Genomic DNA, 13,813 nt, shown 5'->3' on the forward strand with positions numbered 1-13,813 from the left:
GAAGACAACATAATGGGTTATGTTTTCTTATATTCGAAATAAATTATATTGTCATGGATCATCCAACATGTTGAGCTCGCCTTTCTCCCTCATGCTAGCCAAATTCTTTGCACCAAGTAGAGATACTACTTGTGCTTAGAAATATCCTTAAACCCAGTTTTGCCATGAGAGTCCACCATATCTACCTATGGATTGAGTAAGATCCTTCAAGTAAGTTGTCATTGTTGCAAGCAATAAAAATTGCGCTCTAAATATGTATGATCTATTAGTGTGGAGAAAATAAGCTTTACACGATCTTGTGATATGGAAGAAATAAAAGCGACGGACTGCATAATAAAGGTCCCTATCACAAGTGGTAATATAAAGTGATGTTCTTTTGCATTAAGATTTTGTGCATCCAACCATAAAAGCACAAGACAACCTCTGCTTCCCTCTGCTTTATTCATGATCGTTTAGTTTATTGCTATTGCTTTCTTCATGACTTATAAATGTTCCTATGACTATGAGATTATGCAACTCGCGAATACCGGAGGATCACTTTACCAAACGTCACAACATAACTGGGTGATTATAAAGGTGCTCTACAAGTGTCTCTGATGGTACTTGTTGAGTTGGCATAGATCAAGATTAGGATTTGTCACTCCGATTGTCGGACAGGTATCTCTGGGCCCTCTCGGTAATGCACATCACTATAAGCCTTGAAAGCAATGCAACTAATGAGTTAGTTGCGAAATGATGCATTACGTAACGAGTAAAGAGACTTGCCGGTAACGAGATTGAGCTAGGTATTGAGATACCGACGATCGAATCTCGGGCAAGTAACATACCGATGACAAAGGGAACAACGTATGTTGTTATGCGGTTTGACCGATAAAGATCTTCGTAGAATATGTAGGAGCCAATATGAACATCTAGGTTCCGCTATTGGTTATTGACCGGAGATGTGTCTCGGTCATGTCTACATAGTTTTCGAACCCGTAGGGTCCGCACGCTTAACGTTCGGTGACGATCGGTATTATGAGTTTATGTGGTTTGATGTACCGAAGGTAGTTCGGAGTCCCAGATGAGATCGGGGACATGACGAGGAGTCTCGAAATGGTCGAGACGTAAAGATTGATATATTGGACGACTATATTCGGACATCGGAAAGGTTCCGAGTGATTCAGGTATTTTTCGGAGTACCGCGGAGTTACGGGAATACGGGGAAGAAGTATTGGGCCTCATGGTCCAAGTGGTGGAAGAGAGGAGGCAGGCGCCCCCCCCCCTAGCCCAAACCGAATTGGACTAGGGGGCCGGCCCCCCTTTCCTCCTTTCCTCCCTCTCCTTCCTTCTTCCTCTCCTTCTTCCTTTCCTCCTCCTAGTAGGAGTAGGAATGGGGAGTCCTACTCCTACTAGGAGGAGGACTCCTCCTCCTGGCGCACCCTACAGGGGTCGGCTGGCCTCCCCCCTTGCTTCTTTATATACGGGGGCAGGGGGCACCCTGGAACACACAAGTTGATTGTTCCAAGCTGTGTGCAGTGCTCCCCTCCACCATAATCCACCTCGATCAAATCGTAGCGGTGCTTAGGTGAAGCCCTGTGTCGGTAGCAACATCATCACCGTCATCACGTCGTCGTGCTGACAGAACTCTCCCGTGAAGCTGTGCTGGATCAGAGTTCGTGGGACGTCATCGAGCTGAACGTGTGCTGAACTCGAAGGTGCCGTGCATTCGGTACTTGGATCGGTCGGATCGTGAAGACGTACGACTACATCAACCGCATTCTCATAATGCTTCCGCTTACGGTCTACGAGGGTACGTAGACGACACTCTCCCCTCTCGTTGCTATGCATCACCATGATCTTGCGTGTGTGTTGGATTTTTTTGAAATTACTACGTTCCCCAACAGTGGCATCCGAGCCAGGTTTATGCGTAGATGTTATATGCACGAGTAGAACACAAAGGAGTTGTGGGCGTGGGTATATACATATTACTTGCCTTCACTAGTTGATTCTTGATTTAGCGGCATTGTTGGATGAAGCGGCCCAGACCGACATTACGCTTACGCTTACGCGAGACTGGTTCTACCGACGTGCTTCGCACACAGGTGGCTTGTGGGTGTCTGTTTCTCCAGCTTTAGTTGAATCGTATTCAATGAACATGGTTCTTTCTGAAGATCAAAAAGCAATCACTATACCGCGTTGTGGTTTTTGATGCGTAGGTAAGAACGGTTCTTGCTCAGCCCGTAGCAGCCACGTAAAACTTGCAACAACAAAGTAGAGGACGTCTAACTTGTTTTTGTAGGGCATGTTGTGATGTGATATGGTCAAGACGTGATGAGATATAAATTGTTGTATGAGACGATCATGTTTTGTTAAAGTTATCGGCAACTGGCAGGAGCCTTATGGTTGTCTCTTTATTGCATAAGATGCAAGCGCCATACAGTCGCTTTACTTTATCGCTATGCGATAGCAATAGTTGCAAAAGCAATAGTTGGTGAGACGACCATGTGATGACACGTTGATAAAAGATCAAGATGATGGAGATCATGGTGTCATGCCGGTAACAATGGAGATCATGACAGTACTTTGGAGATGGAGATCAAAAACACAAGATGATGATGGCCATACCATGTCACATATTAGGATTGCATGTGATGTTTATCTTTTATACATCTTATTTTTGCTTAGTTCGGTGGTAGCATTATAAGATGATCTCTCACTAAATTTCAAGGTACAAGTGTTCTCCCTGAGTATGCACCGTTGCAAAAGTTCGTCGTGCCGAGACACCACGTGATGATCGGGTGTGATAAGCTCAACGTTCTTATACAACGGGTGCAAGATAGTTTTGCACACGCAGGAATACTCAGGTTAAACTTTACGAGCCTAGCATATGCAGATATGACATCAGAACACTGAGACCGAAAGGTCGAGCGTGAATCATATAGTAGATATGATCAACATAGTGATGTTCACCATTGAAAACTAGTCCATCTCACGTGATGATCGGACATGGTTTAGTTGATATGGATCACGTGATCACTTAGATGATTAGAGGGATGTCTATCTAAGTGGGAGTTCTTAAGTAATATGATTAATTGAACTTAAATTTATCATGAACTTAGTCCTGATAGTATTCGCATATCTATGTTGTAGATCAATAGCTATCGATGTAGCTCCCCGTTTATTTTTTATATGTTCCTAGAGAAAAACTAAGTTGAAAGATGTTAGTAGCAATGATGCGGATTGGATCCGTGATCTGAGGATTATCCTCATTGTTGCACAGAAAAAATATGTCCTTGATGCACCACTAGGTGACAAACCTATTGCAGGAGCATATGCACACGTTATGAACGTTTGACAAAGCTCGGTATGATGACTACTTGATAGTTTAGTGCACCATGCTTTACGGCTTAGAACCGGGACTTCAAAAATGTTTTGAACACCACGGAGCATATAAGATGTCCCAAGAGCTAAAATTGGTATTTCAGACTCATGCTCGAGTCGAGAGGTATGAGACCTGTGACAAGTACTTTGCCTACAAGATGGAGGAGAATAGCTCAGCTAGTGAGCATGTGCTTAGAATGTCTGAGTGCTACAATCACTTGAATCAAGTGGGAGTTAATCTTCCAGATAAGATAGTGATTGACAAAGTTCTCTAGTCACTATCACCAAGTTACTAGAACTTCGTGATGAACTATAATATGCAAGGGATAACGGAAATGATTCCCAAGCTCTTCGTGATGCTAAAATCGACGAAGGTAGAAATCAAGAAAAACATCAAGTGTTGATGGTTGACAAGACCACTAGTTTCAAGTAAAAGGGCAAGGGAAAGAAAGGGAACTTCAAGAAGAATGGAAAGCATGTTGCCACTCCCATGAAGAAGCCTAAAGCTAGACCCAAGCCTGAAACTGAGTGCTTCTACTGCAAAGGAAATGGTCACTGGAAGTGGAACTGCCCTAGATACTTGGCTGATAAGAAGGATGGCAAAGTGAACAAAGGTATATTTGATATACATGTCATTGATGTGTACTTTACTAGTGTTCATAGCAACCCCTTGGTATTTTGATACTGATACAGTCACTAAAGAGTAGTAACTCGAAACGGGAGTTGCAGCATGAACATAGACTAGTTAAGGGTGAAGTGACGATGTGTGTTGGAAGTGGTTCCAAGATTGATATAATCATCATCGCACACTCCCTATATTTTTGGGATTAGTGTTAAACCTAAATAAATGTTATTTGGTGTTTGCGTTGAGCATGAATATGATTTGATCATGTTTATTGCAATACGGTTATTCATTTAAGTTAGAGAATAATTGTTGTTCTGTTTACATGAATAAAACCTTCTATGGTCATACACCCAATGAAAATGGTTTGTTGGATCTCGATCCTAGTGATACACATATTTATAATATTGAAGCCAAAAGATGCAAAGTTAATAATGATAGTGCAACTTATTTGTGGCACTGCCGTTTAGGTCATATTGGTGTAAAGCGCATGAAGAAACTCCATGCTGAAGGGCTTTTTGGAATCACTTGATGCTTGCGAACCATGCCTCATGGGCAAGATGACTAAGACTCCGTTCTCCGGAACAATGGAGCAAGCAACTGACTTATTGGAAATAATACATACTGATGTATGCGGTCCGATGAGTGTTGAGGCTCGCGGCGGGTATCATTATTTTCTAACCTTCATAGATGATTTGAGCAGATATGTGTTGGGGAACGTAGTAATTTCAAAAAAATTCCTACGCACACGCAAGATCATGGTGATGCATAGCAACGAGAGGGGAGAGTGTTGTCTACGTACCCTCGTAGACCGGTAACGGAAGCGTTGACACAACATAGAGGAATTAGTCGTACGTCTTCCCGATCCGACCGATCCAAGTACCGAACGTACGGCACCTCCGAGTTCTGCACACGTTCAACTCGGTGACGTCCCTCGAGCTCCGATCCAGCAAAGTGTTGAGGGAGAGTTTCTTCAGCACGACGGTGTGATGACGGTGATGATGTTCTGCCGACGTAGGGCTTCGCCTAAGCACCGCTACGATATGACCGAGGTGGAATATGGTGGAAGGGGGCACCGCACACGGCTAAGGAACGATCACAAAGATCAAATTTTGTCATGGGGTGCCCCCTTGCCCCCGTATATAAAGGAGGGAGAGGGGGAGGTGCGGCCGGCCCAAGGGGTGCGCCTGGAGTAGTCCTACTCCCACCGGGAGTAGGACTCCCCCCTCTTGCCTTGTTGGAAAAGGAAGGGGGAAGGGAGAAAGAGGAAAGGGGGGCGCCGCCCCCATTCCTTGTCTTATTCGGACTAGGGGGGAGGGGGGCCGCGTCCTGCCCTGGCCGGCCCTCCTCTTCTCCCTTAGGGCCCATGTAGGCCCAATAATCCCCGGGGGGGTTCCGGTAACCCCCCGATACTCCGGTAAAATCCCGATTTCACCCGGAACGTTTTCGATATCCAAATATAGGCTTCCAATATATCAATATTTATGTCTCGACCATATCGAGACTCCTCGTGATGTCCGTGATCATATCCGGGACACCGAACAACCTTCGGTACATCAAAACACAAAAACCCTAATTATGATCGTGACTGAACTTTAAGCGTGCGGACCGTACGTGTTCAAGAACTATGTAGACTATGTAGACATGACCGAGACATGTCTCCAATCAATAACCAATAGCGGAACCTGGATGCTCATATTGGCTCCTACATATTCTACGAAGATCTTTATCGGTCAGACCGCATAACAATATACGTTGTTCCCTTTGTCATCAGTATGTTAGTTGCCCGAGATTCGATCGTCGGTATCTCAATACCTAGTTCAATCTCGTTACCGGCAAGTCTCTTTACTCGTTTCGTAATACATCATCCCGCAACTAACTTATTAGTTTCAGTGCTTGCAAGGCTTGAGTGATGTGCATTACCGGGAGGGCCCAGAGATACCTCTCCGACAATCGGAGTGACAAATCCTAATCTCGAAATACGCCAACCCAACAAATACCTTCGGAGACACCTGTAGAGCACCTTTATAATCACCCAGTTATATTGTGACGTTTGGTAGCACACAAAGTGTTCCTTCGGTAAACGGGAGTTGCATAATCTCATAGTCATAGGAACATATATAAGTTATGAAGAAAACAATAGCAACAAACTAAATGATCAAGTGCTAAGCTAATGGAATGGGTCAAGTCAATCACATCATTCCCCTAATGATGTGATCCCGTTAACCAAATAACAACTCATGTCTATGGTTAGGAAACATAACCATCTTTGATCAATGAGCTAGTCAAGTAGAGGCATACTAGTGACACTCTGTTTGTCTATGTATTCACACATGTATTACGTTTCCGGTTAATACAATTCTAGCATGAATAATAAACATTTATCATGATACAAGGAAATAAATAATAACTTTATTATTGCCTCTAGGGCATATTTCCTTTAGTCTCCCACTTGCACTAGAGTCAATTATCTAGATTACACAGTAATGATTCTAACACCCATGGAGCCTTGGTGCTGATCATGTTTTGCTCGTGGAAGAGGCTTAGTCAGCGGGTCTGCAACATTCAGATCCGTATGTATCTTGCAAATTTCTATGTCTCCCACTCGGACTAAATCCCGAATGGAATTGAAGTGTCTCTTGATGTGCTTGGTTCTCTTGTGAAATCTGGATTCCTTTGCCAAGGCAATTGCACCAGTATTGTCACAAAAGATTTTCATTGGACCCGATGCACTAGGTATGACACCTAGATCGGATATGAACTCCTTCATTTGCTGCTTCTGAAGCAGCTATGTACTCCGCTTCACATGTAGATCCCGCCACGATGCTTTGTTTAGAACTGCACCAACTGACAGCTCCACCATTTAATGTAAACACGTATCCGATTTGCGATTTAGAATCGTCCGGATCAGTGTCAAAGCTTGCATCAACGTAACCATTTACGATGAGCTCTTTGTCACCTCCATATACGAGAAACATATCCTTAGTTCTTTTCAGGTACTTTAGGATGTTCTTGACCGCTGTCCAGTGATCCACTCCTGGATTACTTTGGTACCTCCCTGCTAGACTTATAGCAAGGCACACATCAGGTCTGGTACACAGCATTGCATACATGATAGAGCCTATGGCTGAAGCATAGGGAACATCTTTCATTTTCTCTCTATCTTCTGCGGTGGTCGGACGTTGAGTCTTACTCAACTTCACACCTTGTAACACAGGCAAGAACCCTTTCTTTGCTTGATCCATTTTGAACTTCTTCAAAACTTTGTCAAGGTATGTGCTTTGTGAAAGTCCAGTTAAGCGTCTTGATCTATCTCTATAGATCTTAATGCCCACTATGTAAGCAGCTTCACCGAGGTCTTTCATTGAAAAACTCTTATTCAAGTATCCCTTTATGCTATCCAGAAATTCGATATTATTTCCAATCAATAATATGTCATCCACATACAATATCAGAAATGCTACAGAGCTCCCACTCACTTTCTTGTAAATACAGGCTTGTCCAAAAGTCTGTATAAAACCAAATGCTTTGATCACACTATCAAAGCATTTATTCCAACTCCGAGAGGCTTGCACCAGTCCATAAATGGATCGCTAGAGCTTGCACACTTTGTTAGCTCCCTTTGGATTGACAAAACCTTCTGGTTGCATCATATACAACTCTTCTTCCAGAAATCCATTCAGGAATGCAGTTTTGACATCCATTTGCGAAATTTCATAATCATAAAATGCGGCAATTGCTAACATGATTCGGACAGACTTAAGCATCGCTACGGGTGAGAAGGTCTCATCGTAGTCAATCCCTTGAACTTGTCAAAAACCTTTCGCAACAAGTCGAGCTTTGTAGACAGTAACATTACCGTCAGTGTCAGTCTTCTTCTTGAAGATCCATTTATTATCAATTGCTTGCCGATCAACGGGCAAGTCAACCAAAGTCCACACTTTGTTCTCATACATGGATCCCATCTCAGATTTCATGGCTTCTAGCCATTTTGCGGAATCTGGGCTCACCATCGCTTCTTCATAGTTCGTAGGTTCATCATGATCTAGTAGCATGACTTGCAGAACAGGATTATCGTACCACTCTGGTGCGGATCTTACTCTGGTTGATCTACGAGGTTCCGTAGTAACTTGATCTGAAGTTTCATGATCATTATCATTAGCTTCCTCACTAATTGGTGTAGGTGTCACAGAAACCGATTTCTGTGATGCACTACTTTCCAATAAGGGAGCAGGTACAGTTACCTCATCAAGTTCTACTTTTCTCCCACTCACTTCTTTCAAGAGAAACTCCTTCTCTAGAAAAACTCCGAATTTAGCAACAAAAGTCTTGCCTTCGGATCTGTGATAGAAGGTGTACCCAACAGTCTCCTTTGGGTATCCTATGAAGACACATTTCTCCGATTTGGGTTCGAGCTTATCAGGTTGAAGCTTTTTCACATAAGCATCGCAGCCCCAAACTTTCAGAAACGACAACTTTGGTTTCTTGCCAAACCACAGTTCATAAGGCGTCGTCTCAACGGATTTCAATGGTGTCCTATTTAACGTGAATGCAGCCGTCTCTAAAGCATAACACCAAAACGCTAGCGGTAAATCAGTAAGAGACATCATAGATCGCACCATATCTAATAAAGTACAATTACGATGTTCGGACACACCATTACGCTGTGGTGTTCCGGGTGGCGTGAGTTGCGAAACTATTCCGCATTGTTTCAAATGTAGACCAAACTCGTAACTCAAATATTCTCCTCCACGATCAGATCGTAGAAACTTTATTTTCTTATTACGATGATTTTCAACTTCACTCTGAAATTCTTTGATCTTTTCAAATGTTTCAGACTTATGTTTCATTAAGTAGATATACCCATATCTGCTTAAATCATCTATGAAGGTGAGAAAATAACGATATCCGCCACGAGCCTCAACATTCATTGGACCACATACATCTGTATGTATGATTTCCAACAAATCCTTTGCTCTCTCCATAGTACCGGAGAATGGAGTTTTAGTTATCTTACCCATGAGGCACGGTTCGCAAGTACCAAGTGATTCATAATCAAGTGGTTCGAAAAGTCCATCAGTATGGAGTTTCTTCATGCGTTTTACACCGATATGACCTAAACGGTAGTGCCACAAAAAAGTTGCACTATCTTTATCAACTCTGCATCTTTTGATTTCAATAATATGTGTATCACTACTATCGAGATTCATCAAAAATAGACCACTCTTCAAGGGTGCATGAGCATAAAAGATATTACTCATATAAATAGAACAACCATTATTCTCTGATTTAAATGAATAACCGTCTCGCATCAAACAAGATCCAGATATAATGTTCATGCTCAACGCTGGCACCAAATAACAATTATTTAGGTCTAATACTAATCCCGAAGGTAGATGTAGAGGTAGCGTGCCGACCGCGATCACATCGACTTTGGAACCATTTCCCACGCGCATCGTCACCTCGTCCTTAGCCAATCTTCGCTTAATCCGTAGCCCCTGTTTCAAGTTGCAAATGTTAGCAACAGAACCAGTATCAAATACCCAGGTGCTACTGCGAGCATTATTAAGGTACACATCAATAACATGTATATCACATATACCTTTGTTCACTTTTCCATCCTTCTTATCTGCCAAATACTTGGGGCAGTTCCGCTTCCAGTGACCAGTCTGCTTGCAGTAGAAGCACTCAGTCTCAGGCTTAGGTCCAGACTTGGGTTTTTTTATCCTGAGCAGCAACTTGTTTGTTGTTCTTCTTGAAGTTCCCTTTCTTCTTCCTTTGCCCTTTTTTCTTGAAACTGGTGGTCTTATTGACCATCAACACTTGATGCCCCTTCTTGATTTCTACCTCCGCGACTTTTAGCATCGCGAAGAGCTCGGGAATAGTCTTATTCATCCCTTGCATATTATAGTTCATCACGAAGCTTTTGTAGCTTGGTGGCAGTGATTGAAGAACTCTGTCAATGACACTATCAACAGGAAGATTAACCCCCAGTTGAGTCAAGTGATTATGATACGTAGACATTTTGAGTATATGTTCACGGACAGAACTATTCTCCTCCATCTTGCAGCTATAGAACTTATTGGAGACTTCATATCTCTCAATCCGGGCATTTGCTTGAAATATTAACTTCAACTCCTGGAACATCTCATATGCTCCATGACGTTCAAAACATCGTTGAAGACCCGGTTCTAAGCCATAAAGCATGGCATACTGAACTATCGAGTAGTCATCAGCTTTGCTCTGCCAGATGTTCATAACATCTGGTGTTGCTCCCGCAGCAGGCTTGGCACCTAGCGGTGCTTCCAGGACGTAATTCTTCTGTGCAGCAATGAGGATAATCCTCAAGTTACGGACCCAGTCTGTGTAATTGCTACCATCATCTTTCAACTTTGCTTTCTCAAGGAACGCATTAAAATTCAACGGAACAACACCATGAGCCATCTATCTACAATCAAACATAGACAAGCAAGATACTATCAGGTACTAAGTTCATGATAAATTTAAGTTCAATTAATCATATTACTTCAGAACTCCCACTTAGAAAGATATCCCTCTAATCCTCTAAGTGATCACGTGATCCAAATCAACTAAACCATGTCCGATCATCACGTGAGATGGAGTAGTATCAATGGTGAAGATCAATACATTGATCATATCTACTATATGATTCACGCTCGACCTTTCGGTCTCCGTGTTCCGAGGCCATATCTGTTATATGCTAGGCTCGTCAAGTTTAACCTGAGTATTCCGCGTGTGCAACTGTTTTGCACCCGTTGTATTTGAACGTTGAGCCTATCACACCCGATCATCACGTGGTGTCTCAGCACGAAAAACTTTTGCAACGGTGCATACTCAGGGAGAACACTTATACTTTGATAATTTAGTGAGGGATCATCTTATAATGCTACCGTCAATCAAAGAAAGATAAGATGCATAAAAGATAAACATCACATGCAATCAATATAAGTGATATGATATGGCCATCATCATCTTGTACTTGTGATCTCCATCTCCGAAGTACCGTCATGATCACCATCATCACCTGCGCGACACCTTGATCTCCATTGTAGCATCGTTGTCGTCTAGCCAATCTTATGCTTCCACGACTATCGCTACCGCTTAGTGATAAAGTAAAGCATTACAGCGCGATTGTATTGCATACAATAAAGCGACAACCATATGGCTCCTGCCAGTTGCCGATAACTCGGTTACCAAACATGATCATCTCATACAATAAAATTTAGCATCATGTCTTGACCATATCACATCACAACATGCCCTGCAAAAACAAGTTAGACGTCCTCTACTTTGTTGTTGCAAGTTTTACATGGCTGCTACGGGCTTATCAAGAATCGTTCTTACCTACGCATCAAAACCACAACGATAGTTTGTCAAGTTGGTGCTGTTTTAACCTTCGCAAGGACCGGGCGTAGCCACACTTGGTTCAACTTAAGTTGGAGAAACTGACACCCGCCAGCCACCTGTGTGCAAAGCACGTCGGTAGAACCAGTCTCGCGTAAGTGTACGCGTAATGTCGGTCCGGGCCGCCTCATCCAACAATACTGCCGAACCAAAGTATGACATGCTGGTAAGCAGTATGACTTATATCGCCCACAACTCACTTGTGTTCTACTCGTGCATAACATCAACGCATAAAACCTAGGCTCTCATACCACTGTTGGGGAACGTAGTAATTTCAAAAAAATTCCTACGCACACGCAAGATCATGGTGATGCATAACAACGAGAGGGGAGAGTGTTGTCTACGTACCCTCGTAGACCGACAACGGAAGCATTGACACAATGTAGAGGAAGTAGTCGTACGTCTTCCCGATCCGACCGATCCAAGTACCGAACGTACGGCACCTCCAAGTTCTGCACACGTTCAACTCGGTGACGTCCCTCGAGCTCCGATCCAGCAAAGTGTTGAGGGAGAGTTTCATCAGCACGATGGTGTGATGACGGTGATGATGTTCTACCGACGCAGGGCTTCGCCTAAGCACCGCTACGATATGACTGAGGTGGAATATGGTGGAAGGGGCACCGCACATGGCTAAGGAACGATCACGAAGATCAAGTAGTGTCATGGGGTGCCCCCTTGCCCCCGTATATAAAGGAGGGGGAGGGGGAGGTGCGGCCGGCCCAAGGGGTGCGCCTGGAGGAGTCCTACTCCCACCGGAAGTAGGACTCCCCCCTCTTGCCTTGTTGGAAAAGGAAGGGGGAAGGGAGAAAGAGGAAAGGGGGGCGCCGCCCCCCCCTTCCTTGTCCTATTCGGACTAGGGGGGAGGGGGCGCACGGCCTGCCCTGGCCAGCCCTCCTCTTCTCCCTTAGGGCCCATGTAGGCCCAATAATCCCCGGGGGGGGGGGTTCCGGTAACCCCCCGGTACTCCGGTAAAATCCCGATTTCACCCGGAACGTTTCCTATATCCAAATATAGGCTTCCAATATATCAGTCTTTATGTCTTGACCATTTCGAGACTCCTCGTCATGTCCGTGATCATATCCGGGACACCGAACAACCTTCGTTACATCAAAACACAAAAACCCTAATTACGATCATCACCGAACTTTAAGCGTGCGGACCCTACGAGTTCGAGAACTATGTAGACATGACCGAGACACGTCTTCCGTCAATAACCAATAGCGGAACCTGGATGCTCATATTGGCTCCTACATATTCTACGAAGATCTTTATCGGTCAGACCGCATAACAATATACGTTGTTCCCTTTGTCATCGGTATGTTACTTGCCCGAGATTCGATCGTCGGTATCTCAATACCTAGTTCAATCTCGTTACCGGCAAGTCTCTTTACTCGTTCCGTAATACATCATCCCACAACTAATTTATTAGTTGCAATGCTTGCAAGGCTTGGGTGATGTGCATTACCGAGAGGGCCCAGAGATACCTCTCCGACAATCGGAGTGACAAATCCTAATCTCGAAATACGCCAACCCAACAAATACCTTCGGAGACACCTGTAGAGCACCTTTATAATCACCCAGTTACGTTGTGACGTTTGGTAGCACACAAAGTGTTCCTTCGGTAAACGGGAGTTGCATAATCTCATAGTCATAGGAACATATATAAGTTATGAAGAAAGCAATAGCAACAAACTAAATGATCAAGTGCTAAGCTAATGGAATGGGTCAAGTCAATCACATCATTCTCCTAATGATGTGATCCCGTTAACTAAATAACAACTCATGTCTATGGTTAGGAAACATAACCATCTTTGATCAATGAGCTAGTCAAGTAGAGGCATACTAGTGACACTCTGTTTGTCTATGTATTCACACATGTATTACATTTCCGGTTAATACAATTCTAGCATGAATAATAAATATTTATCATGATACAAGGAAATAAATAATAACTTTAATATTGCCTCTAGGGCATATTTCCTTCAATATGGGTATATCTACTTGATAAAACATAAGTCTGAAACATTTGAAAAGATCAAAGAATTTCAGAGTGAAGTGGAAAATCATCATAACAAGAAAATAAAGTTTCTACGATATGATCGCGGAGACAAATATTTGAGTTATGAGTTTAGTCTTCAACTAAAATAATGTGGGATAGTTTCACAAATTCATGCCACCTGGAACACCACAGCATAATGGTGTGTCCGAACGTCATAACCATACTTTATTGGATATAGTGCAATCTATGATGTCTCTTACCGATTTGCCACTATCATTTTGGGGTTATGCATTAGAGATAGCTACATTCACATTAAATAGGGCACCGTCTAATCCGTTGAGATGACACCGTATGAACTATGGTTTGGCTAGAAACCTAAGATGTCGTTTCTTAAAGTTTGGGGT

Source organism: Triticum urartu, chromosome 4 (genome assembly GCF_003073215.2).
Source record: "Triticum urartu cultivar G1812 chromosome 4, Tu2.1, whole genome shotgun sequence".
NCBI lineage: Eukaryota > Viridiplantae > Streptophyta > Magnoliopsida > Poales > Poaceae > Triticum > Triticum urartu.